The 25,319-nt window shown below is 41.6% G+C and overlaps 25 non-coding genes across 25 annotated transcripts; 23 read left to right on the top strand and 2 right to left on the bottom strand.

Annotated features, from left to right (window-relative positions):
* Nucleotides 1–794: 794 nt before the first annotated feature.
* Nucleotides 795–876, top strand: trnal-aag (transfer RNA leucine (anticodon AAG)). Its single transcript has one exon. It is a non-coding gene; the product is annotated as a tRNA-Leu (tRNA).
* A 522-nt stretch (nt 877–1,398) lies between these two features.
* Nucleotides 1,399–1,480, top strand: trnal-aag (transfer RNA leucine (anticodon AAG)). Its single transcript has one exon. It is a non-coding gene; the product is annotated as a tRNA-Leu (tRNA).
* Nucleotides 1,481–2,004: 524 nt separating this feature from the next.
* trnal-aag (transfer RNA leucine (anticodon AAG)) lies at nt 2,005–2,086 on the top strand. Its single transcript has one exon. It is a non-coding gene; the product is annotated as a tRNA-Leu (tRNA).
* Nucleotides 2,087–3,211: 1,125 nt separating this feature from the next.
* trnal-aag (transfer RNA leucine (anticodon AAG)) lies at nt 3,212–3,293 on the top strand. The gene has a single exon. It is a non-coding gene; the product is annotated as a tRNA-Leu (tRNA).
* A 522-nt stretch (nt 3,294–3,815) lies between these two features.
* Nucleotides 3,816–3,897, top strand: trnal-aag (transfer RNA leucine (anticodon AAG)). The gene has a single exon. It is a non-coding gene; the product is annotated as a tRNA-Leu (tRNA).
* Nucleotides 3,898–4,421: 524 nt separating this feature from the next.
* On the top strand, nt 4,422–4,503 carry trnal-aag (transfer RNA leucine (anticodon AAG)). Its single transcript has one exon. It is a non-coding gene; the product is annotated as a tRNA-Leu (tRNA).
* A 1,127-nt stretch (nt 4,504–5,630) lies between these two features.
* Nucleotides 5,631–5,712, top strand: trnal-aag (transfer RNA leucine (anticodon AAG)). The gene has a single exon. It is a non-coding gene; the product is annotated as a tRNA-Leu (tRNA).
* Nucleotides 5,713–6,238: 526 nt separating this feature from the next.
* trnal-aag (transfer RNA leucine (anticodon AAG)) lies at nt 6,239–6,320 on the top strand. Its single transcript has one exon. It is a non-coding gene; the product is annotated as a tRNA-Leu (tRNA).
* Nucleotides 6,321–8,667: 2,347 nt separating this feature from the next.
* On the top strand, nt 8,668–8,749 carry trnal-aag (transfer RNA leucine (anticodon AAG)). Its single transcript has one exon. It is a non-coding gene; the product is annotated as a tRNA-Leu (tRNA).
* Nucleotides 8,750–9,270: 521 nt separating this feature from the next.
* trnal-uag (transfer RNA leucine (anticodon UAG)) lies at nt 9,271–9,352 on the top strand. Its single transcript has one exon. It is a non-coding gene; the product is annotated as a tRNA-Leu (tRNA).
* A 1,181-nt stretch (nt 9,353–10,533) lies between these two features.
* trnal-uag (transfer RNA leucine (anticodon UAG)) lies at nt 10,534–10,615 on the top strand. The gene has a single exon. It is a non-coding gene; the product is annotated as a tRNA-Leu (tRNA).
* Nucleotides 10,616–11,141: 526 nt separating this feature from the next.
* trnal-aag (transfer RNA leucine (anticodon AAG)) lies at nt 11,142–11,223 on the top strand. Its single transcript has one exon. It is a non-coding gene; the product is annotated as a tRNA-Leu (tRNA).
* Nucleotides 11,224–13,570: 2,347 nt separating this feature from the next.
* Nucleotides 13,571–13,652, top strand: trnal-aag (transfer RNA leucine (anticodon AAG)). The gene has a single exon. It is a non-coding gene; the product is annotated as a tRNA-Leu (tRNA).
* A 521-nt stretch (nt 13,653–14,173) lies between these two features.
* Nucleotides 14,174–14,255, top strand: trnal-uag (transfer RNA leucine (anticodon UAG)). Its single transcript has one exon. It is a non-coding gene; the product is annotated as a tRNA-Leu (tRNA).
* Nucleotides 14,256–15,436: 1,181 nt separating this feature from the next.
* On the top strand, nt 15,437–15,518 carry trnal-uag (transfer RNA leucine (anticodon UAG)). The gene has a single exon. It is a non-coding gene; the product is annotated as a tRNA-Leu (tRNA).
* Nucleotides 15,519–16,044: 526 nt separating this feature from the next.
* On the top strand, nt 16,045–16,126 carry trnal-aag (transfer RNA leucine (anticodon AAG)). Its single transcript has one exon. It is a non-coding gene; the product is annotated as a tRNA-Leu (tRNA).
* A 2,347-nt stretch (nt 16,127–18,473) lies between these two features.
* trnal-aag (transfer RNA leucine (anticodon AAG)) lies at nt 18,474–18,555 on the top strand. Its single transcript has one exon. It is a non-coding gene; the product is annotated as a tRNA-Leu (tRNA).
* Nucleotides 18,556–19,076: 521 nt separating this feature from the next.
* Nucleotides 19,077–19,158, top strand: trnal-uag (transfer RNA leucine (anticodon UAG)). Its single transcript has one exon. It is a non-coding gene; the product is annotated as a tRNA-Leu (tRNA).
* Nucleotides 19,159–20,339: 1,181 nt separating this feature from the next.
* On the top strand, nt 20,340–20,421 carry trnal-uag (transfer RNA leucine (anticodon UAG)). The gene has a single exon. It is a non-coding gene; the product is annotated as a tRNA-Leu (tRNA).
* Nucleotides 20,422–20,947: 526 nt separating this feature from the next.
* Nucleotides 20,948–21,029, top strand: trnal-aag (transfer RNA leucine (anticodon AAG)). Its single transcript has one exon. It is a non-coding gene; the product is annotated as a tRNA-Leu (tRNA).
* A 1,135-nt stretch (nt 21,030–22,164) lies between these two features.
* Nucleotides 22,165–22,247, top strand: trnal-uag (transfer RNA leucine (anticodon UAG)). Its single transcript has one exon. It is a non-coding gene; the product is annotated as a tRNA-Leu (tRNA).
* A 1,111-nt stretch (nt 22,248–23,358) lies between these two features.
* trnal-uag (transfer RNA leucine (anticodon UAG)) lies at nt 23,359–23,440 on the top strand. Its single transcript has one exon. It is a non-coding gene; the product is annotated as a tRNA-Leu (tRNA).
* Nucleotides 23,441–23,961: 521 nt separating this feature from the next.
* Nucleotides 23,962–24,043, top strand: trnal-uag (transfer RNA leucine (anticodon UAG)). The gene has a single exon. It is a non-coding gene; the product is annotated as a tRNA-Leu (tRNA).
* An 813-nt stretch (nt 24,044–24,856) lies between these two features.
* Nucleotides 24,857–24,928, bottom strand: trnaa-cgc (transfer RNA alanine (anticodon CGC)). Its single transcript has one exon. It is a non-coding gene; the product is annotated as a tRNA-Ala (tRNA).
* A 152-nt stretch (nt 24,929–25,080) lies between these two features.
* On the bottom strand, nt 25,081–25,152 carry trnag-ucc (transfer RNA glycine (anticodon UCC)). Its single transcript has one exon. It is a non-coding gene; the product is annotated as a tRNA-Gly (tRNA).
* Nucleotides 25,153–25,319: the final 167 nt, after the last annotated feature.

The raw sequence follows: 25,319 nt of genomic DNA, 5'->3' as shown, positions 1-25,319 counted from the left end.
CATTTAAAGGGGATTAAATGTCTATGTTCTGATAGCAGTCTGAGATTCAAGATGGGAACCATTTTGAGTTAATGCACAAACCTATGAGTGGATGGAGACTTGAGATCATCTTTGTTGTGAATTGACATGAAAATGGGAAAAAATACAGGGAAATTAACTGGAAAAAAGCAGCTCTTTTCCATCCATAAGTGGTAGTGTGGCCGAGAGTTCTAAGGTGCTGGATTTAGGCTCCAGTCTCGGAAGAGGTGTGGGTTCAAATCTCACCACTGCCATCAAGGCTCCAAAGATATGTTGATCACTTCGTGTTACATCAAATACTAAACTTTCTTTGTGATGATCATTGGTTTGGTAAAAACAACAAATATTGACTGTTACAGGAATCTTTCTGAAACTATGTATACGCAGTCATTCCTTAACTTGTGCGATCGGGATGGTCCACTGCAGCTCTGAGCTCAAACAATCCACCAGCATCAACCTCCCAATATCTTGGATTACAGGCGTGCGCCAATGCACACGGCAGGGACGTTTCACATTTTTCGGTCTTTGGAGATGAGTTTGACCCGTCCAAACGAAGCAGACTATGATAAGAAACAATCTCTGGTCCATTTAAAGTGGATCAAATATCTATTTTCTGATAGCAGTCTGAGATTCAAGATGGGAACCATTTTGAGTTAATGCACAAACCTATGAGTGGATGGAGACTTGAGATCATCTTTGTCGTGAATTGACATGAAAATGGGAAAAAATACAGGGAAATTAACTGGAAAAAAAGCAGCTTTTTTCCATCCATAAGTGCTAGTGTGGCCGAGCGGTCTAAGGTGCTGGATTAAGGCTCCAGTCTCGGAAGAGGCGTGGGTTCAAATCCCACCACTGCCATCAAGGCTCCAAAGATATGTTGATCACTTCGTGTTACATCAAATACTAAACTTTCTTTGTGATGATCATTGCTTTGGTAAAAACAAAAAATATTGACTGTTACAGGAATCTTTCTGAAACTATGTATACGCAGTCATTCCTTAACTTGTGCGATCGGCATGGTCCACTGCAGCTCTGAGCTCAAACAATCCACCAGCATCAACCTCCCAATATCTTGTATTACAGGCGTGCGCCAATGCACACGGCAGGGACGTTTCACAATTTTCTGTCTTTTGAGATGAGTTTGACACGTCCAAACGAAGCAGACTATGATAAGAAACAATCTCTGGTCCATTTAAAGTGGATCAAATATCTATTTTCTGATAGCAGTCTGAGATTCAAGATGGGAATCCTTTTGAGTTAATGCACAAACCTATGAGTGGATGGAGACTTGAGATCATCTTTTTTGTGAATTGACATGAAAATGGGAAGAAATACAGGGAAATTAACTGGAAAAAAAGCAGCTTTTTTCCATCCATAAGTGGTAGTGTGGCCGAGAGGTCTAAGGCGCTGGATTAAGGCTCCAGTCTCGGAAGAGGCGTGGGTTCAAATCCCACCACTGCCATCAAGGCTCCAAAGATATGTTGATGACTATGTGTTACATCAAATACTAAACTTTCTTTGTGATGATCATTGGTTTGGTAAAAACAACAAATATTGACTGTTACAGGAATCTTTCTGAAACTATGTATACGCAGTCATTCCTTAACTTGTGCGATCGGCATGGTCCACTGCAGCTCTGAGCTCAAACAATCCACCAGCATCAACCTCCCAATATCTTGGATTACAGGCGTGCGCCAATGCACACGGCAGGGACGTTTCACATTTTTCGGTCTTTTGAGATGAGTTTGACACGTCCAAACGAAGCAGACTATGATAAGAAACAATCTCTGGTCCATTTAAAGTGGATCAAATATCTATTTTCTGATAGCAGTCTGAGATTCAAGATGGGAATCCTTTTGAGTTAATGCACAAACCTATGAGTGGATGGAGACTTGAGATCATCTTTGTTATGAATTGACATGAAAACGGGAAAAAATACAGGGAAATTAACTGTAAAAAAAAAGTAGCTTTTTTCTGTCCATAAGTGGTAGTGTGGCCGAGCGGTCTAAGGCGCTGGATTAAGGCTCCAGTCTCGGAAGAGGCGTGGGGTCAAATCCCACCACTGCCATCCAGGCTTCAAAGATATGTTGATGACTATGTGTTACATCAAATACTTCACTTCCTTTGTGATGATCATTGTTTTGGTAAAAACAACAAATATTGACTGTTACAGGAATCTTTCTGAAACTATGTATACGCAGTCATTCCTTAACTTGTGCGATCAGCATGGTCCACTGCAGCTCTGAGCTCAAACAATCCACCAGCATCAACCTCCCAATATCTTGGATTACAGGCGTGTGCCAATGCACATGGCAGGGACGTTTCACATTTTTCGGTCTTTTGAGATGAGTTTGACACGTCCAACGAAGCAGACTATGATAAGAAACAATCTCTGGTCCATTTAAAGGGGATTAAATGTCTATGTTCTGATAGCAGTCTGAGATTCAAGATGGGAACCATTTTGAGTTAATGCACAAACCTATGAGTGGATGGAGACTTGAGATCATCTTTGTTGTGAATTGACATGAAAATGGGAAAAAATACAGGGAAATTAACTGGAAAAAAAGCAGCTCTTTTCCATCCATAAGTGGTAGTGTGGCCGAGAGTTCTAAGGTGCTGGATTTAGGCTCCAGTCTCGGAAGAGGTGTGGGTTCAAATCTCACCACTGCCATCAAGGCTCCAAAGATATGTTGATCACTTCGTGTTACATCAAATACTAAACCTTCTTTGTGATGATCATTGGTTTGGTAAAAACAACAAATATTGACTGTTACAGGAATCTTTCTGAAACTATGTATACGCAGTCATTCCTTAACTTGTGCGATCGGCATGGTCCACTGCAGCTCTGAGCTCAAACAATCCACCAGCATCAACCTCCCAATATCTTGGATTACAGGCGTGCGCCAATGCACACGGCAGGGACGTTTCACATTTTTCGGTCTTTGGAGATGAGTTTGACCCGTCCAAACGAAGCAGACTATGATAAGAAACAATCTCTGGTCCATTTAAAGTGGATCAAATATCTATTTTCTGATAGCAGTCTGAGATTCAAGATGGGAACCATTTTGAGTTAATGCACAAACCTATGAGTGGATGGAGACTTGAGATCATCTTTGTCGTGAATTGACATGAAAATGGGAAAAAATACAGGGAAATTAACTGGAAAAAAAGCAGCTTTTTTCCATCCATAAGTGCTAGTGTGGCCGAGCGGTCTAAGGTGCTGGATTAAGGCTCCAGTCTCGGAAGAGGCGTGGGTTCAAATCCCACCACTGCCATCAAGGCTCCAAAGATATGTTGATCACTTCGTGTTACATCAAATACTAAACTTTCTTTGTGATGATCATTGCTTTGGTAAAAACAAAAAATATTGACTGTTACAGGAATCTTTCTGAAACTATGTATACGCAGTCATTCCTTAACTTGTGCGATCGGCATGGTCCACTGCAGCTCTGAGCTCAAACAATCCACCAGCATCAACCTCCCAATATCTTGTATTACAGGCGTGCGCCAATGCACACGGCAGGGACGTTTCACAATTTTCTGTCTTTTGAGATGAGTTTGACACGTCCAAACGAAGCAGACTATGATAAGAAACAATCTCTGGTCCATTTAAAGTGGATCAAATATCTATTTTCTGATAGCAGTCTGAGATTCAAGATGGGAATCCTTTTGAGTTAATGCACAAACCTATGAGTGGATGGAGACTTGAGATCATCTTTTTTGTGAATTGACATGAAAATGGGAAGAAATACAGGGAAATTAACTGGAAAAAAAGCAGCTTTTTTCCATCCATAAGTGGTAGTGTGGCCGAGAGGTCTAAGGCGCTGGATTAAGGCTCCAGTCTCGGAAGAGGCGTGGGTTCAAATCCCACCACTGCCATCAAGGCTCCAAAGATATGTTGATGACTATGTGTTACATCAAATACTAAACTTTCTTTGTGATGATCATTGGTTTGGTAAAAACAACAAATATTGACTGTTACAGGAATCTTTCTGAAACTATGTATACGCAGTCATTCCTTAACTTGTGCGATCGGCATGGTCCACTGCAGCTCTGAGCTCAAACAATCCACCAGCATCAACCTCCCAATATCTTGGATTACAGGCGTGCGCCAATGCACACGGCAGGGACGTTTCACATTTTTCGGTCTTTTGAGATGAGTTTGACACGTCCAAACGAAGCAGACTATGATAAGAAACAATCTCTGGTCCATTTAAAGTGGATCAAATATCTATTTTCTGATAGCAGTCTGAGATTCAAGATGGGAATCCTTTTGAGTTAATGCACAAACCTATGAGTGGATGGAGACTTGAGATCATCTTTGTTATGAATTGACATGAAAACGGGAAAAAATACAGGGAAATTAACTGTAAAAAAAAAGTAGCTTTTTTCTGTCCATAAGTGGTAGTGTGGCCGAGCGGTCTAAGGCGCTGGATTAAGGCTCCAGTCTCGGAAGAGGCGTGGGGTCAAATCCCACCACTGCCATCCAGGCTTCAAAGATATGTTGATGACTATGTGTTACATCAAATACTTCACTTCCTTTGTGATGATCATTGTTTTGGTAAAAACAACAAATATTGACTGTTACAGGAATCTTTCTGAAACTATGTATACGCAGTCATTCCTTAACTTGTGCGATCAGCATGGTCCACTGCAGCTCTGAGCTCAAACAATCCACCAGCATCAACCTCCCAATATCTTGGATTACAGGCGTGTGCCAATGCACATGGCAGGGACGTTTCACATTTTTCGGTCTTTTGAGATGAGTTTGACACGTCCAACGAAGCAGACTATGATAAGAAACAATCTCTGGTCCATTTAAAGGGGATTAAATGTCTATGTTCTGATAGCAGTCTGAGATTCAAGATGGGAACCATTTTGAGTTAATGCACAAACCTATGAGTGGATGGAGACTTGAGATCATCTTTGTTGTGAATTGACATGAAAATGGGAAAAAATACAGGGAAATTAACTGGAAAAAAAGCAGCTCTTTTCCATCCATAAGTGGTAGTGTGGCCGAGAGTTCTAAGGTGCTGGATTTAGGCTCCAGTCTCGGAAGAGGTGTGGGTTCAAATCTCACCACTGCCATCAAGGCTCCAAAGATATGTTGATCACTTCGTGTTACATCAAATACTAAACCTTCTTTGTGATGATCATTGGTTTGGTAAAAACAACAAATATTGACTGTTACAGGAATCTTTCTGAAACTATGTATACGCAGTCATTCCTTAACTTGTGCGATCGGCATGGTCCACTGCAGCTCTGAGCTCAAACAATCCACCAGCATCAACCTCCCAATATCTTGGATTACAGGCGTGCGCCAATGCACACGGCAGGGACGTTCCACATTTTTCGGTCTTTTGAGATGAGTTTGACACGTCCAAACGAAGCAGACTATGATAAGAAACAATCTCTGGTCCATTTAAAGTGGATCAAATATCTATTTTCTGATAGCAGTCTGAGATTCAAGATGGGAATCCTTTTGAGTTAATGCACAAACCTATGAGTGGATGGAGACTTGAGATCATCTTTGTTATGAATTGACATGAAAACGGGAAAAAATACAGGGAAATTAACTGTAAAAAAAAAGTAGCTTTTTTCCGTCCATAGGTGGTAGTGTGGCCGAGCGGTCTAAGGCGCTGGATTAAGGCTCCAGTCTCGGAAGAGGCGTGGGTTCAAATCCCACCACTGCCATCCAGGCTTCAAAGATATGTTGATGACTATGTGCTACATCAAATACTACACTTCCTTTGTGATGATCATTGTTTTGGTAAAAACAACAAATATTGACTGTTACAGGAATCTTTCTGAAACTATGTATACGCAGTCATTCCTTAACTTGTGCGATCGGCATGGTCCACTGCAACTCTGAGCTCAAACAATCCACCAGCATCAACCTCCCAATATCTTGGATTACAGGCGTGCGCCAATGCAAACGGCAGGGACGTTTCACATTTTTCGGTCTTTTGGGATGAGTTTGACACGTCCGAACGAAGCAGACTATGATAAGAAACAATCTCTGGTCCAGTTTAAAGGGGATCCAATGTCCTTGTTCTGATAGCAGTCTGAGATTCAAGATGGGAATCCTTTTGAGTTAATGCACAAACCTATGAGTGGATGGAGACTTGAGATCACCTTTGTTATGAATTGACATGAAAACGGGAAAAAATACAGGGAAATTAACTGGAAAAAAAAAAGTAGCTTTTTTCCGTCCGTAAGTGGTAGTGTGGCCGAGCGGTCGAAGGCGCTGGATTAAGGCTCCAGTCTCGGAAGAGGCGTGGGTTCAAATCCCACCACTGCCATCCAGGCTTCAAAGATATGTTGATGACTATGTGTTGCATCAAATACTGCACTTTCTTTGTGATGATCATTGGTTTGGTAAAAACAACAAATATTGACTGTTACAGGAATCTTTCTGAAACTATGTATACGCAGTCATTCCTTAACTTGTGCGATCGCCATGGTCCACTGCAACTCTGAGCTCAAACAATCCACCAGCATCAACCTCCCAATATCTTGGATTACAGGCGTGCGCCAATGCAAACGGCAGGGACGTTTCACATTTTTCGGTCTTTTGGGATGAGTTTGACGCGTCCAAACGAAGCAGACTATGATAAGAAACAATCTCTGGTCCAGTTTAAAGGGGATCCAATGTCCTTGTTCTGATAGCAGTCTGAGATTCAAGATGGGAATCCTTTTGAGTTAATGCACAAACCTATGAGTGGATGGAGACTTGAGATCACCTTTGTTGTGAATTGACATTAAAACGGGAAAAATACAGGGAAATTAACTGGAAAAAAAAAGTAGCTTTTTTCTATCCACAAGTGGTAGTGTGGCCGAGCAGTCTAAGGGGCTGGATTAAGGTTCCAGTTCTCGGAAGAGGCGTGGGTTCAAATCCCACCACTGCCATCAATGCTTCAAAGATATGTTGAAAACTATGTGTTATATCAAATACTGAACTTTCTTTGTGATGATCATTGGTTTGGTAAAAACAACAAATATTGAATGTTACAGGAATCTTTCTGAAACTATGTATACGCTGTCATTCCTTAACTTGTGCGATCGGCATGGTCCACTGCAGCTCTGAGCTCAAACAATCCACCAGCATCAACCTCCCAATATCTTGGATTACAGTCAAAACCTCAAACAATCCACCAGCATCAACCTCCCTATATCTTGGATTACAGGCATGCGCCAATGCACATGGCAGGGACGTTTCACATTTTTCGGTCTTTTGAGTTGAGTTTAACACATCCAACGAAGCAGACTATGATAAGAAACAATCTCTGGTCCATTTAAAGGGGATTAAATGTCTATGTTCTGATAGCAGTCTGAGATTCAAGATGGGAACCATTTTGAGTTAATGCACAAACCTATGAGTGGATGGAGACTTGAGATCATCTTTGTTGTGAATTGACATGAAAATGGGAAAAAATACAGGGAAATTAACTGGAAAAAAAGCAGCTCTTTTCCATCCATAAGTGGTAGTGTGGCCGAGAGTTTTAAGGTGCTGGATTTAGGCTCCAGTCTCGGAAGAGGTGTGGGTTCAAATCTCACCACTGCCATCAAGGCTCCAAAGATATGTTGATCACTTCGTGTTACATCAAATACTAAACTTTCTTTGTGATGATCATTGGTTTGGTAAAAACAACAAATATTGACTGTTACAGGAATCTTTCTGAAACTATGTATACGCAGTCATTCCTTAACTTGTGCGATCGGCATGGTCCACTGCAGCTCTGAGCTCAAACAATCCACCAGCATCAACCTCCCAATATCTTGGATTACAGGCGTGCGCCAATGCACACGGCAGGGACGTTCCACATTTTTCGGTCTTTTGAGATGAGTTTGACACGTCCAAACGAAGCAGATTATGATAAGAAACAATCTCTGGTCCATTTAAAGTGGATCAAATATCTATTTTCTGATAGCAGTCTGAGATTCAAGATGGGAATCCTTTTGAGTTAATGCACAAACCTATGAGTGGATGGAGACTTGAGATCATCTTTGTTATGAATTGACATGAAAACGGGAAAAAATACAGGGAAATTAACTGGAAAAAAAGCAGCTTTTTTCCATCAATAAGTGGTAGTGTGGCCGAGCGGTCTAATGCGCTGGATTAAGGCTCCAGTCTCGTTTATATGTTGATGACTATGTGTTACATCAAATACTACACTTTCTTTGTGATGATCATTGTTTTGGTAAAAACAACAAATATTGACTGTTACAGGAATCTTTCTGAAACTATGTATACGCTGTCATTCCTTAACTTGTGCGATCGGCATGGTCCACTGCAGCTCTGAGCTCAAACAATCCACCAGCATCAACCTCCCAATATCTTGGATTACAGGCGTGCGCCAATGCACACGGCAGGGACGTTTCACATTTTTCGGTCTTTTGAGATGAGTTTGACACGTCCAAACGAAGCAGACTATGATAAGAAACAATCTCTGGTCCATTTAAAGTGGATCAAATATCTATTTTCTGATAGCAGTCTGAGATTCAAGATGGGAATCCTTTTGAGTTAATGCACAAACCTATGAGTGGATGGAGACTTGAGATCATCTTTGTTATGAATTGACATGAAAACGGGAAAAAATACAGGGAAATTAACTGTAAAAAAAAAGTAGCTTTTTTCCGTCCATAAGTGGTAGTGTGGCCGAGCGGTCTAAGGCGCTGGATTAAGGCTCCAGTCTCGGAAGAGGCGTGGGTTCAAATCCCACCACTGCCATCCAGGCTTCAAAGATATGTTGATGACTATGTGTTACATCAAATACTACACTTCCTTTGTGATGATCATTGTTTTGGTAAAAACAACAAATATTGACTGTTACAGGAATCTTTCTGAAACTATGTATACGCAGTCATTCCTTAACTTGTGCGATCAGCATGGTCCACTGCAGCTCTGAGCTCAAACAATCCACCAGCATCAACCTCCCAATATCTTGGATTACAGGCGTGCGCCAATGCACACGGCAGGGACGTTTCACATTTTTCGGTCTTTTGAGATGAGTTTGACACGTCCAAACGAAGCAGACTATGATAAGAAACAATCTCTGGTCCATTTAAAGTGGCTCCAATGTCTTTGTTCTGATAGCAGTCTGAGATTCAAGAAGGGAATCCTTTTGAGTTAATGCACAAACCTATGAGTTGATGGAGACTTGAGATCATCTTTGTTGTGAATTGACATGAAAATGGGAAAAAATACAGGGAAATGAACTGGAAAAAAGCAGCTTTTTTCCATCCATAAGTGGTAGTGTGGCCGAGAGGTCTAAGGCGCTGGATTTAGGCTCCAGTCTCGAAAGAGGCGTGGGTTCAAATCCCACCACTGCCATCAAGGCTCCAAAAATATGTTGATGACTATGTGTTACATCAAATACTGAACTTTCTTTTCGATGATCATTGGTTTGGTAAAAACAACAAATATTGACTATTACAGGAATCTTTCTGAAGCTATGTATACGCTGTCATTCCTTAACTTGTGCGATCGGCATGGTCCACTGCAACTCTGAGCTCAAACAATCCACCAGCATCAACCTCCCAATATCTTGGATTACAGTCAAAACCTCAAACAATCCACCAGCATCAACCTCCCAATATCTTGGATTACAGGCGTGCGCCAATGCACATGGCAGGGACGTTTCACATTTTTCGGTCTTTTGAGATGAGTTTGACACGTCCAACGAAGCAGACTATGATAAGAAACAATCTCTGGTCCATTTAAAGGGGATTAAATGTCTATGTTCTGATAGCAGTCTGAGATTCAAGATGGGAACCATTTTGAGTTAATGCACAAACCTATGAGTGGATGGAGACTTGAGATCATCTTTGTTGTGAATTGACATGAAAATGGGAAAAAATACAGGGAAATTAACTGGAAAAAAAAGCAGCTCTTTTCCATCCATAAGTGGTAGTGTGGCCGAGTGTTCTAAGGTGCTGGATTTAGGCTCCAGTCTCGGAAGAGGTGTGGGTTCAAATCTCACCACTGCCATCAAGGCTCCAAAGATATGTTGATCACTTCGTGTTACATCAAATACTAAACTTTCTTTGTGATGATCATTGGTTTGGTAAAAACAACAAATATTGACTGTTACAGGAATCTTTCTGAAACTATGTATACGCAGTCATTCCTTAACTTGTGCGATCGGCATGGTCCACTGCAGCTCTGAGCTCAAACAATCCACCAGCATCAACCTCCCAATATCTTGGATTACAGGCTTGCGCCAATGCACACAGCAGGGACGTTTCACATTTTTCGGTCTTTTGAGATGAGTTTGACACAGGTCCAAACGAAGCAGACTATGATAAGAAACAATCTCTGGTCCATATAAAGGGGATCAAATGTCTTTGTTCTGATAGCAGTCTGAGATTCAAGATGGGAACCATTTTGAGTTAATGCACAAACCTATGAGTGGATGGAGACTTGAGATCATCTTTTTTGTGAATTGACATGAAAATGGGAAGAATTACAGGGAAATTAACTGGAAAAAAAGCAGCTTTTTTCCATCCGTAAGTGGTAGTGTGGCCGAGAGGTCTAAGGCGCTGGATTTAGGCTCCAGTCTCGGAAGAGGCGTGGGTTCAAATCCCACCACTGCCATCAAGGCTCCAAAGATATCTTGATGACTATGTGTTACATCAAATACTACACTTTCTTTGTGATGATCATTGTTTTGGTTAAAACAACAAATATTGACTGATACAACAATCTTTCTGAAACTATGTATACGCAGTCATTCCTTAACTTGTGCGATCGGCATGGTCCACTGCAACTCTGAGCTCAAACAATCCACCAGCATCAACCTCCCAATATCTTGGATTACAGGCGTGCGCCAATGCAAACGGCAGGGACGTTTCACATTTTTCGGTCTTTTGGGATGAGTTTGACACGTCCGAACGAAGCAGACTATGATAAGAAACAATCTCTGGTCCAGTTTAAAGGGGATCCAATGTCCTTGTTCTGATAGCAGTCTGAGATTCAAGATGGGAATCCTTTTGAGTTAATGCACAAACCTATGAGTGGATGGAGACTTGAGATCACCTTTGTTATGAATTGACATGAAAACGGGAAAAAATACAGGGAAATTAACTGGAAAAAAAAAAGTAGCTTTTTTCCGTCCGTAAGTGGTAGTGTGGCCGAGCGGTCGAAGGCGCTGGATTAAGGCTCCAGTCTCGGAAGAGGCGTGGGTTCAAATCCCACCACTGCCATCCAGGCTTCAAAGATATGTTGATGACTATGTGTTGCATCAAATACTGCACTTTCTTTGTGATGATCATTGGTTTGGTAAAAACAACAAATATTGACTGTTACAGGAATCTTTCTGAAACTATGTATACGCAGTCATTCCTTAACTTGTGCGATCGCCATGGTCCACTGCAACTCTGAGCTCAAACAATCCACCAGCATCAACCTCCCAATATCTTGGATTACAGGCGTGCGCCAATGCAAACGGCAGGGACGTTTCACATTTTTCGGTCTTTTGGGATGAGTTTGACGCGTCCAAACGAAGCAGACTATGATAAGAAACAATCTCTGGTCCAGTTTAAAGGGGATCCAATGTCCTTGTTCTGATAGCAGTCTGAGATTCAAGATGGGAATCCTTTTGAGTTAATGCACAAACCTATGAGTGGATGGAGACTTGAGATCACCTTTGTTGTGAATTGACATTAAAACGGGAAAAATACAGGGAAATTAACTGGAAAAAAAAAGTAGCTTTTTTCTATCCACAAGTGGTAGTGTGGCCGAGCAGTCTAAGGGGCTGGATTAAGGTTCCAGTTCTCGGAAGAGGCGTGGGTTCAAATCCCACCACTGCCATCAATGCTTCAAAGATATGTTGAAAACTATGTGTTATATCAAATACTGAACTTTCTTTGTGATGATCATTGGTTTGGTAAAAACAACAAATATTGAATGTTACAGGAATCTTTCTGAAACTATGTATACGCTGTCATTCCTTAACTTGTGCGATCGGCATGGTCCACTGCAGCTCTGAGCTCAAACAATCCACCAGCATCAACCTCCCAATATCTTGGATTACAGTCAAAACCTCAAACAATCCACCAGCATCAACCTCCCTATATCTTGGATTACAGGCATGCGCCAATGCACATGGCAGGGACGTTTCACATTTTTCGGTCTTTTGAGTTGAGTTTAACACATCCAACGAAGCAGACTATGATAAGAAACAATCTCTGGTCCATTTAAAGGGGATTAAATGTCTATGTTCTGATAGCAGTCTGAGATTCAAGATGGGAACCATTTTGAGTTAATGCACAAACCTATGAGTGGATGGAGACTTGAGATCATCTTTGTTGTGAATTGACATGAAAATGGGAAAAAATACAGGGAAATTAACTGGAAAAAAAGCAGCTCTTTTCCATCCATAAGTGGTAGTGTGGCCGAGAGTTTTAAGGTGCTGGATTTAGGCTCCAGTCTCGGAAGAGGTGTGGGTTCAAATCTCACCACTGCCATCAAGGCTCCAAAGATATGTTGATCACTTCGTGTTACATCAAATACTAAACTTTCTTTGTGATGATCATTGGTTTGGTAAAAACAACAAATATTGACTGTTACAGGAATCTTTCTGAAACTATGTATACGCAGTCATTCCTTAACTTGTGCGATCGGCATGGTCCACTGCAGCTCTGAGCTCAAACAATCCACCAGCATCAACCTCCCAATATCTTGGATTACAGGCGTGCGCCAATGCACACGGCAGGGACGTTCCACATTTTTCGGTCTTTTGAGATGAGTTTGACACGTCCAAACGAAGCAGATTATGATAAGAAACAATCTCTGGTCCATTTAAAGTGGATCAAATATCTATTTTCTGATAGCAGTCTGAGATTCAAGATGGGAATCCTTTTGAGTTAATGCACAAACCTATGAGTGGATGGAGACTTGAGATCATCTTTGTTATGAATTGACATGAAAACGGGAAAAAATACAGGGAAATTAACTGGAAAAAAAGCAGCTTTTTTCCATCAATAAGTGGTAGTGTGGCCGAGCGGTCTAATGCGCTGGATTAAGGCTCCAGTCTCGTTTATATGTTGATGACTATGTGTTACATCAAATACTACACTTTCTTTGTGATGATCATTGTTTTGGTAAAAACAACAAATATTGACTGTTACAGGAATCTTTCTGAAACTATGTATACGCTGTCATTCCTTAACTTGTGCGATCGGCATGGTCCACTGCAGCTCTGAGCTCAAACAATCCACCAGCATCAACCTCCCAATATCTTGGATTACAGGCGTGCGCCAATGCACACGGCAGGGACGTTTCACATTTTTCGGTCTTTTGAGATGAGTTTGACACGTCCAAACGAAGCAGACTATGATAAGAAACAATCTCTGGTCCATTTAAAGTGGATCAAATATCTATTTTCTGATAGCAGTCTGAGATTCAAGATGGGAATCCTTTTGAGTTAATGCACAAACCTATGAGTGGATGGAGACTTGAGATCATCTTTGTTATGAATTGACATGAAAACGGGAAAAAATACAGGGAAATTAACTGTAAAAAAAAAGTAGCTTTTTTCCGTCCATAAGTGGTAGTGTGGCCGAGCGGTCTAAGGCGCTGGATTAAGGCTCCAGTCTCGGAAGAGGCGTGGGTTCAAATCCCACCACTGCCATCCAGGCTTCAAAGATATGTTGATGACTATGTGTTACATCAAATACTACACTTCCTTTGTGATGATCATTGTTTTGGTAAAAACAACAAATATTGACTGTTACAGGAATCTTTCTGAAACTATGTATACGCAGTCATTCCTTAACTTGTGCGATCAGCATGGTCCACTGCAGCTCTGAGCTCAAACAATCCACCAGCATCAACCTCCCAATATCTTGGATTACAGGCGTGCGCCAATGCACACGGCAGGGACATTTCACATTTTTCGGTCTTTTGAGATGAGTTTGACACGTCCAAACGAAGCAGACTATGATAAGAAACAATCTCTGGTCCATTTAAAGTGGCTCCAATGTCTTTGTTCTGATAGCAGTCTGAGATTCAAGAAGGGAATCCTTTTGAGTTAATGCACAAACCTATGAGTTGATGGAGACTTGAGATCATCTTTGTTGTGAATTGACATGAAAATGGGAAAAAATACAGGGAAATGAACTGGAAAAAAGCAGCTTTTTTCCATCCATAAGTGGTAGTGTGGCCGAGAGGTCTAAGGCGCTGGATTTAGGCTCCAGTCTCGAAAGAGGCGTGGGTTCAAATCCCACCACTGCCATCAAGGCTCCAAAAATATGTTGATGACTATGTGTTACATCAAATACTGAACTTTCTTTTCGATGATCATTGGTTTGGTAAAAACAACAAATATTGACTATTACAGGAATCTTTCTGAAGCTATGTATACGCTGTCATTCCTTAACTTGTGCGATCGGCATGGTCCACTGCAACTCTGAGCTCAAACAATCCACCAGCATCAACCTCCCAATATCTTGGATTACAGTCAAAACCTCAAACAATCCACCAGCATCAACCTCCCAATATCTTGGATTACAGGCGTGCGCCAATGCACATGGCAGGGACGTTTCACATTTTTCGGTCTTTTGAGATGAGTTTGACACGTCCAACGAAGCAGACTATGATAAGAAACAATCTCTGGTCCATTTAAAGGGGATTAAATGTCTATGTTCTGATAGCAGTCTGAGATTCAAGATGGGAACCATTTTGAGTTAATGCACAAACCTATGAGTGGATGGAGACTTGAGATCATCTTTGTTGTGAATTGACATGAAAATGGGAAAAAATACAGGGAAATTAACTGGAAAAAAAAGCAGCTCTTTTCCATCCATAAGTGGTAGTGTGGCCGAGTGTTCTAAGGTGCTGGATTTAGGCTCCAGTCTCGGAAGAGGTGTGGGTTCAAATCTCACCACTGCCATCAAGGCTCCAAAGATATGTTGATCACTTCGTGTTACATCAAATACTAAACTTTCTTTGTGATGATCATTGGTTTGGTAAAAACAACAAATATTGACTGTTACAGGAATCTTTCTGAAACTATGTATACGCAGTCATTCCTTAACTTGTGCGATCGGCATGGTCCACTGCAGCTCTGAGCTCAAACAATCCACCAGCATCAACCTCCCAATATCTTGGATTACAGGCTTGCGCCAATGCACACAGCAGGGACGTTTCACATTTTTCGGTCTTTTGAGATGAGTTTGACACAGGTCCAAACGAAGCAGACTATGATAAGAAACAATCTCTGGTCCATATAAAGGGGATCAAATGTCTTTGTTCTGATAGCAGTCTGAGATTCAAGATGGGAACCATTTTGAGTTAATGCACAAACCTATGAGTGGATGGAGACTTGAGATCATCTTTTTTGTGAATTGACATGAAAATGGGAAGAATTACAGGGAAATTAACTGGAAAAAAAGCAGCTTTTTTCCATCCGTAAGTGGTAGTGTGGCCGAGAGGTCTAAGGCGCTGGATTTAGGCTCCAGTCTCGGAAGAGGCGTGGGTTCAAATCCCACCACTGCCATCAAGGCTCCAAAGATATCTTGATGACTATGTGTTACATCAAATACTACACTTTCTTTGTGATGATCATTGTTTTGGTTAAAACAACAAATATTGACTGATACAACAATCTTTCTGAAACTATGTATACGCAGTCATTCCTTAACTTGTGCGATCGGCATGGTCCACTGCAACTCTGAGCTCAAACAATCCACCAGCATCAACCTCCCAATATCTTGGATTACAGGCGTGCGCCAATGCAAACGGCAGGGACGTTTCACATTTTTCGGTCTTTTGGGATGAGTTTGACACGTCCGAACGAAGCAGACTATGATAAGAAACAATCTCTGGTCCAGTTTAAAGGGGATCCAATGTCCTTGTTCTGATAGCAGTCTGAGATTCAAGATGGGAATCCTTTTGAGTTAATGCACAAACCTATGAGTGGATGGAGACTTGAGATCACCTTTGTTATGAATTGACATGAAAACGGGAAAAAATACAGGGAAATTAACTGGAAAAAAAAAAGTAGCTTTTTTCCGTCCGTAAGTGGTAGTGTGGCCGAGCGGTCGAAGGCGCTGGATTAAGGCTCCAGTCTCGGAAGAGGCGTGGGTTCAAATCCCACCACTGCCATCCAGGCTTCAAAGATATGTTGATGACTATGTGTTGCATCAAATACTGCACTTTCTTTGTGATGATCATTGGTTTGGTAAAAACAACAAATATTGACTGTTACAGGAATCTTTCTGAAACTATGTATACGCAGTCATTCCTTAACTTGTGCGATCGCCATGGTCCACTGCAACTCTGAGCTCAAACAATCCACCAGCATCAACCTCCCAATATCTTGGATTACAGGCGTGCGCCAATGCAAACGGCAGGGACGTTTCACATTTTTCGGTCTTTTGGGATGAGTTTGACGCGTCCAAACGAAGCAGACTATGATAAGAAACAATCTCTGGTCCAGTTTAAAGGGGATCCAATGTCCTTGTTCTGATAGCAGTCTGAGATTCAAGATGGGAATCCTTTTGAGTTAATGCACAAACCTATGAGTGGATGGAGACTTGAGATCACCTTTGTTGTGAATTGACATTAAAACGGGAAAAATACAGGGAAATTAACTGGAAAAAAAAAGTAGCTTTTTTCTATCCACAAGTGGTAGTGTGGCCGAGCAGTCTAAGGGGCTGGATTAAGGTTCCAGTTCTCGGAAGAGGCGTGGGTTCAAATCCCACCACTGCCATCAATGCTTCAAAGATATGTTGAAAACTATGTGTTATATCAAATACTGAACTTTCTTTGTGATGATCATTGGTTTGGTAAAAACAACAAATATTGAATGTTACAGGAATCTTTCTGAAACTATGTATACGCTGTCATTCCTTAACTTGTGCGATCGGCATGGTCCACTGCAGCTCTGAGCTCAAACAATCCACCAGCATCAACCTCCCAATATCTTGGATTACAGTCAAAACCTCAAACAATCCACCAGCATCAACCTCCCTATATCTTGGATTACAGGCATGCGCCAATGCACATGGCAGGGACGTTTCACATTTTTCGGTCTTTTGAGTTGAGTTTAACACATCCAACGAAGCAGACTATGATAAGAAACAATCTCTGGTCCATTTAAAGGGGATTAAATGTCTATGTTCTGATAGCAGTCTGAGATTCAAGATGGGAACCATTTTGAGTTAATGCACAAACCTATGAGTGGATGGAGACTTGAGATCATCTTTGTTGTGAATTGACATGAAAATGGGAAAAAATACAGGGAAATTAACTGGAAAAAAAGCAGCTCTTTTCCATCCATAAGTGGTAGTGTGGCCGAGAGTTTTAAGGTGCTGGATTTAGGCTCCAGTCTCGGAAGAGGTGTGGGTTCAAATCTCACCACTGCCATCAAGGCTCCAAAGATATGTTGATCACTTCGTGTTACATCAAATACTAAACTTTCTTTGTGATGATCATTGGTTTGGTAAAAACAACAAATATTGACTGTTACAGGAATCTTTCTGAAACTATGTATACGCAGTCATTCCTTAACTTGTGCGATCGGCATGGTCCACTGCAGCTCTGAGCTCAAACAATCCACCAGCATCAACCTCCCAATATCTTGGATTACAGGCGTGCGCCAATGCACACGGCAGGGACGTTCCACATTTTTCGGTCTTTTGAGATGAGTTTGACACGTCCAAACGAAGCAGATTATGATAAGAAACAATCTCTGGTCCATTTAAAGTGGATCAAATATCTATTTTCTGATAGCAGTCTGAGATTCAAGATGGGAATCCTTTTGAGTTAATGCACAAACCTATGAGTGGATGGAGACTTGAGATCATCTTTGTTATGAATTGACATGAAAACGGGAAAAAATACAGGGAAATTAACTGGAAAAAAAGCAGCTTTTTTCCATCAATAAGTGGTAGTGTGGCCGAGCGGTCTAATGCGCTGGATTAAGGCTCCAGTCTCGTTTATATGTTGATGACTATGTGTTACATCAAATACTACACTTTCTTTGTGATGATCATTGTTTTGGTAAAAACAACAAATATTGACTGTTACAGGAATCTTTCTGAAACTATGTATACGCTGTCATTCCTTAACTTGTGCGATCGGCATGGTCCACTGCAGCTCTGAGCTCAAACAATCCACCAGCATCAACCTCCCAATATCTTGGATTACAGGCGTGCGCCAATGCACACGGCAGGGACGTTTCACATTTTTCGGTCTTTTGAGATGAGTTTGACACGTCCAAACGAAGCAGACTATGATAAGAAACAATCTCTGGTCCATTTAAAGTGGATCAAATATCTATTTTCTGATAGCAGTCTGAGATTCAAGATGGGAATCCTTTTGAGTTAATGCACAAACCTATGAGTGGATGGAGACTTGAGATCATCTTTGTTATGAATTGACATGAAAACGGGAAAAAATACAGGGAAATTAACTGTAAAAAAAAAGTAGCTTTTTTCCGTCCATAAGTGGTAGTGTGGCCGAGCGGTCTAAGGCGCTGGATTAAGGCTCCAGTCTCGGAAGAGGCGTGGGTTCAAATCCCACCACTGCCATCCAGGCTTCAAAGATATGTTGATGACTATGTGTTACATCAAATACTACACTTCCTTTGTGATGATCATTGTTTTGGTAAAAACAACAAATATTGACTGTTACAGGAATCTTTCTGAAACTATGTATACGCAGTCATTCCTTAACTTGTGCGATCAGCATGGTCCACTGCAGCTCTGAGCTCAAACAATCCACCAGCATCAACCTCCCAATATCTTGGATTACAGGCGTGCGCCAATGCACACGGCAGGGACGTTTCACATTTTTCGGTCTTTTGAGATGAGTTTGACACGTCCAAACGAAGCAGACTATGATAAGAAACAATCTCTGGTCCATTTAAAGTGGCTCCAATGTCTTTGTTCTGATAGCAGTCTGAGATTCAAGAAGGGAATCCTTTTGAGTTAATGCACAAACCTATGAGTTGATGGAGACTTGAGATCATCTTTGTTGTGAATTGACATGAAAATGGGAAAAAATACAGGGAAATGAACTGGAAAAAAGCAGCTTTTTTCCATCCATAAGTGGTAGTGTGGCCGAGAGGTCTAAGGCGCTGGATTTAGGCTCCAGTCTCGAAAGAGGCGTGGGTTCAAATCCCACCACTGCCATCAAGGCTCCAAAAATATGTTGATGACTATGTGTTACATCAAATACTGAACTTTCTTTTCGATGATCATTGGTTTGGTAAAAACAACAAATATTGACTATTACAGGAATCTTTCTGAAGCTATGTATACGCTGTCATTCCTTAACTTGTGCGATCGGCATGGTCCACTGCAACTCTGAGCTCAAACAATCCACCAGCATCAACCTCCCAATATCTTGGATTACAGTCAAAACCTCAAACAATCCACCAGCATCAACCTCCCAATATCTTGGATTACAGGCGTGCGCCAATGCACATGGCAGGGACGTTTCACATTTTTCGGTCTTTTGAGATGAGTTTGACACGTCCAACGAAGCAGACTATGATAAGAAACAATCTCTGGTCCATTTAAAGGGGATTAAATGTCTATGTTCTGATAGCAGTCTGAGATTCAAGATGGGAACCATTTTGAGTTAATGCACAAACCTATGAGTGGATGGAGACTTGAGATCATCTTTGTTGTGAATTGACATGAAAATGGGAAAAAATACAGGGAAATTAACTGGAAAAAAAAGCAGCTCTTTTCCATCCATAAGTGGTAGTGTGGCCGAGTGTTCTAAGGTGCTGGATTTAGGCTCCAGTCTCGGAAGAGGTGTGGGTTCAAATCTCACCACTGCCATCAAGGCTCCAAAGATATGTTGATCACTTCGTGTTACATCAAATACTAAACTTTCTTTGTGATGATCATTGGTTTGGTAAAAACAACAAATATTGACTGTTACAGGAATCTTTCTGAAACTATGTATACGCAGTCATTCCTTAACTTGTGCGATCGGCATGGTCCACTGCAGCTCTGAGCTCAAACAATCCACCAGCATCAACCTCCCAATATCTTGGATTACAGGCTTGCGCCAATGCACACAGCAGGGACGTTTCACATTTTTCGGTCTTTTGAGATGAGTTTGACACAGGTCCAAACGAAGCAGACTATGATAAGAAACAATCTCTGGTCCATATAAAGGGGATCAAATGTCTTTGTTCTGATAGCAGTCTGAGATTCAAGATGGGAACCATTTTGAGTTAATGCACAAACCTATGAGTGGATGGAGACTTGAGATCATCTTTTTTGTGAATTGACATGAAAATGGGAAGAATTACAGGGAAATTAACTGGAAAAAAAGCAGCTTTTTTCCATCCGTAAGTGGTAGTGTGGCCGAGAGGTCTAAGGCGCTGGATTTAGGCTCCAGTCTCGGAAGAGGCGTGGGTTCAAATCCCACCACTGCCATCAAGGCTCCAAAGATATCTTGATGACTATGTGTTACATCAAATACTACACTTTCTTTGTGATGATCATTGTTTTGGTTAAAACAACAAATATTGACTGATACAACAATCTTTCTGAAACTATGTATACGCAGTCATTCCTTAACTTGTGCGATCGGCATGGTCCACTGCAACTCTGAGCTCAAACAATCCACCAGCATCAACCTCCCAATATCTTGGATTACAGGCGTGCGCCAATGCAAACGGCAGGGACGTTTCACATTTTTCGGTCTTTTGGGATGAGTTTGACACGTCCGAACGAAGCAGACTATGATAAGAAACAATCTCTGGTCCAGTTTAAAGGGGATCCAATGTCCTTGTTCTGATAGCAGTCTGAGATTCAAGATGGGAATCCTTTTGAGTTAATGCACAAACCTATGAGTGGATGGAGACTTGAGATCACCTTTGTTATGAATTGACATGAAAACGGGAAAAAATACAGGGAAATTAACTGGAAAAAAAAAAGTAGCTTTTTTCCGTCCGTAAGTGGTAGTGTGGCCGAGCGGTCGAAGGCGCTGGATTAAGGCTCCAGTCTCGGAAGAGGCGTGGGTTCAAATCCCACCACTGCCATCCAGGCTTCAAAGATATGTTGATGACTATGTGTTGCATCAAATACTGCACTTTCTTTGTGATGATCATTGGTTTGGTAAAAACAACAAATATTGACTGTTACAGGAATCTTTCTGAAACTATGTATACGCAGTCATTCCTTAACTTGTGCGATCGCCATGGTCCACTGCAACTCTGAGCTCAAACAATCCACCAGCATCAACCTCCCAATATCTTGGATTACAGGCGTGCGCCAATGCAAACGGCAGGGACGTTTCACATTTTTCGGTCTTTTGGGATGAGTTTGACGCGTCCAAACGAAGCAGACTATGATAAGAAACAATCTCTGGTCCAGTTTAAAGGGGATCCAATGTCCTTGTTCTGATAGCAGTCTGAGATTCAAGATGGGAATCCTTTTGAGTTAATGCACAAACCTATGAGTGGATGGAGACTTGAGATCACCTTTGTTGTGAATTGACATTAAAACGGGAAAAATACAGGGAAATTAACTGGAAAAAAAAAGTAGCTTTTTTCTATCCACAAGTGGTAGTGTGGCCGAGCAGTCTAAGGGGCTGGATTAAGGTTCCAGTTCTCGGAAGAGGCGTGGGTTCAAATCCCACCACTGCCATCAATGCTTCAAAGATATGTTGAAAACTATGTGTTATATCAAATACTGAACTTTCTTTGTGATGATCATTGGTTTGGTAAAAACAACAAATATTGAATGTTACAGGAATCTTTCTGAAACTATGTATACGCTGTCATTCCTTAACTTGTGCGATCGGCATGGTCCACTGCAGCTCTGAGCTCAAACAATCCACCAGCATCAACCTCCCAATATCTTGGATTACAGGCTTGCGCCAATGCACACGGCAGGGACGTTTCACATTTTTCGGTCTTTTGAGATGAGTTTGACACAGGTCCAAACGAAGCAGACTATGATAAGAAACAATCTCTGGTCCATATAAAGTGGATCCAATGTCTTTGTTCTGATAGCAGTCTGAGATTCAAGATGGGAACGATTTTGAGTTAATGCACAAACCTATGAGTGGATGGAGACTTGAGATCATCTTTGTTGTGAATTGACATGAAAATGGTAAAAAAAAATACAGGGAAATTAACTGGAAAAAAAAGTAGCTTTTTTACATCCATAAGTGGTAGTGTGGCCGAGAGGTCTAAGGCGCTGGATTTAGGCTCCAGTCTCGGAAGAGGCGTGGGTTTCAAATCCCACCACTGCCATCAAGGCTTCAAAGATATGTTGATGACTATGTGTTGCATCAAATACTACGCTTTCTTTGTGATGATCATTGGTTTGGTAAAAACAACAAACATTTACTGTTAAACTATGTATACGCTGTCATTCCTTAACTTGTGCGATCGGCATGGTCCACTGCAGCTCTGAGCTCAAACAATCCACCAGCATCAACCTCTCAATATCTTGGATTACAGGCGTACGCCAATGCACACGGCAGGGACGTTTCACACTTTTCGGTCTTTTGAGATGAGTTTGACACGTCCAAACGAAGCAGACTATGATAAGAAACAATCTCTGGTCCATTTAAAGTGGATCCAATGTCTTTGTTCTGATAGCAGTCTGAGATTCAAGATGGGAACCATTTTGAGTTAATGCACAAACCTATGAGTGGATGGAGACTTGAGATCATCTTTGTTGTGAATTGACATGAAAATGGGAAAAAATACAGGAAAATTTACTGGAAAAAAAGCAGCTTTTTTCCATCCATAAGTGGTAGTGGGGCCGAGAGGTCTAAGGCGCTGGAGTTAGGCTACAGTCTCGGAAGAGGCGTGGGTTCAAATCCCACCACTGCCATGAAGGCTTCAAAGATATGTTGATGACTATGTGATATGTCAAATACTGAACTTTCTTTGTGGTGATCATTGGTTTGGTAAAAACAACAAATATTGACTGTTCCAGGGATCTTTCTGAAACTATGTATACGCTGTCATTCCTTAACTTGTGCGATCGGTATGGCCCACTGCAACTCTGAGCTCAAACAATCCACCAGCATCAACTTCCCAATATCTTCCATTACAGGCGTGCGCCAATGCACACGGCAGGGACGTTTCACATTTTTCGGTCTTTTGAGATGAGTTTGACACGTCCAAACGAAGCAGACTATGATAAGAAACAATCTCTGGTCCATTTAAAGTGGATCCAATGTCTTTGTTTTGATAGCAGTCTGAGATTCAAGATGGGAAACATTTTGAGTTAATGCACAAACCTATGAGTGGATGGAGACTTGAGATCATCTTTTTTGTGAATTGACATGAACATGGGAAGAAATACAGGGAAATTAACTGGAAAAAAAGCAGCTTTTTTCCATCCATAAGTGGTAGTGTGGCCGAGAGGTCTAAGGCGCTGGATTTAGGCTCCAGTCTCGGAAGAGGCGTGGGTTCAAATCCCACCACTGCCATCCACGCTTCAAAGATATGTTGAAGACTATGTGATACATCAAATACTGAACTTTCTTTGTGATGATCATTGGTTTGGTAAAAACAACAAATATACACTGTTACAGGAATCTTTCTGAAACTATGTATACGCAGTCATTCCTTAACTTGTGCGATCGGCATGGTCCACTGCAGCTCTGAGCTCAAACAATCCACCAGCCTCGACCTCCCAATATCTTGGATTACAGGAGTGCGCCAATGCACACGGCAGGGACGTTTCACATTTTTCGGTCTTTTGAGATGAGTTTGACACGTCCAAACGAAGCAGACTATGATAAGAAACAATCTCTGGTCCATTTAAAGTGGATCCAATGTCTATGTTCTGATAGCAGTCTGAGATTCAAGATGGGAATCCTTTTGAGTTAATGCACAAACCTATGAGTGGATGGAGACTTGAGATCATCTTTGTTGTGAATTGACATGAAAATGGGAAGAAATACAGGGAAATTAACTGGAAAAAAGCAGCTTTTTTCCATACATAAGTGGTAGTGTGGCCGAGAGGTCTAAGGCGCTGGATTTAGGCTCCAGTCTCGGAAGAGGCGTGGGTTCAAATCCCACCACTGCCATCAAGGCTTCAAAGATATGTTGATGACTATGTGTTACATCAAATACTACACTTTCTTTGTGATGATCATTGTTTTGGTAAAAACAACAAATATTTGTTTGGTCCATATCGACATGATGGCATAACGCAGTTGCTGCAGATTTGTCGGCTGCTCATCCATGATGTGAATCTCCCCTTCCACCACATCCCAAAGGTGTTCTATAGGTTTGAGATCTGGTGACTGTGGAGGCCATTTGAGGACAGTGAACTCATTGTCATGTTCAACAAACCGGTCTGAGATGACACAGGCTTTATGACACGTTGCGTTATCCTGCTGGAAGTAGCCATCAGAAAATGGGTACACTGCGGTCATAAAGGGATGGACATGGCCAGCAACAATGAACGGGTAGGCAGGTTCTGAAATACTCAGACCAGCCCGTCTGTTACCAACAACAACGCCACGTTTAAAGTCACTGAAATTACCGCACTTCCCCATGCTTGGTTAGAACTACAGGAGATTCTCTTGACCATGTCTAGGTGCCTAATTGCATTGAGTTGCTGCCATGTGATTGGCTGGTTAGAAACTTTCATTGAAGTGCAGTTGGAGACGTTATTTTACCTAATAAAGTGGCTGGTGAGTGTGAATGCATACATATGTATGTGTCCCATATATACTCCTCATGACCACTAAAGCTTTTTGAAGGCATTGATGTTAAATAGCAAGCCCAATTCATCTTGTGAGTTTGTCTAATTGTGAACATAATTCCTCCTTTATGTAACAATAAGTGTTGCTAATTACCCTTTCTTAGTTCATGCCATTTATAAACACAATTAATGGAGATGCCGGGGATTGAACCCGGGGCCTCATACATGCGAAGCATGCGCTCTACCACTGAGCTACATCCCCTTTGATGGTTGGTACTGAGAGGAAAGTAGTGAGGTGGCATATCCAGCCCTGTATCCAGTGGAAGTGGCCTCTATATTTCTATCCCTCCAAAATCCAAACCTGATGGATGAATTTTGAAATGTGAAAATTCAGATTTTTCACAAAAGACATGCTGCGATGGCCGGGAATCGAACCCGGGTCAACTGCTTGGAAGGCAGCTATGCTCACCACTATACCACCATCGCAGAGATGTGATGCATAAACGTCATAATTTCGCCAAAACAGGGCAAAACAGGGCAAAACAGGATTCCAATGGGACTGAGGTTTGCCTGTCTGCTTTGCAGCAAAAGGCAGGACTAGATGACTAGATGCTGGGGGACCCTAACCTCAACAATGCTGCTTCTTTGCTTTG

The sequence above is a fragment of the Cololabis saira genome, chromosome 2 (assembly GCF_033807715.1).
Source record: "Cololabis saira isolate AMF1-May2022 chromosome 2, fColSai1.1, whole genome shotgun sequence".
Taxonomy (NCBI): domain Eukaryota; kingdom Metazoa; phylum Chordata; class Actinopteri; order Beloniformes; family Belonidae; genus Cololabis; species Cololabis saira.
Note: the sequence above shows the minus strand (reverse complement) of the source record. Positions and strands in the feature narration are given on the sequence as shown.